Raw genomic sequence first — 304 nt, forward strand, 5'->3', positions numbered from 1 at the left:
GACCGGACTCTGCATCTTTCCGCGTGACAGATCAAGCTGGAAAGCCCGGCGCAGGGCAGGAAGCCCAGGCACCGGAGGCCACCGAAAGGCAGCCCCACGGAGACAGGTTTTTCCTGCCGTGATGTCAGCCTCCAATCTGCACACTCAGCCGCCAAGCCGGCCCGGGCCGGGCTGGTAACTGGCACCCACCTCCCACACACCCCGCTGGCAGCGGGAGGAAAAAGCTGCGCGCAGCGGAGCGGAGCGGGCCGGGACTCCTGGGAACCGGGGCACCCGCCGGCCCCCGCACCCCCCGCGGGGGGCC

The sequence above is a fragment of the Chaetura pelagica genome, unplaced genomic scaffold (genome assembly GCF_000747805.2).
Source record: "Chaetura pelagica isolate M959 unplaced genomic scaffold, ChaPel_1.0 scaffold69, whole genome shotgun sequence".
NCBI lineage: Eukaryota > Metazoa > Chordata > Aves > Apodiformes > Apodidae > Chaetura > Chaetura pelagica.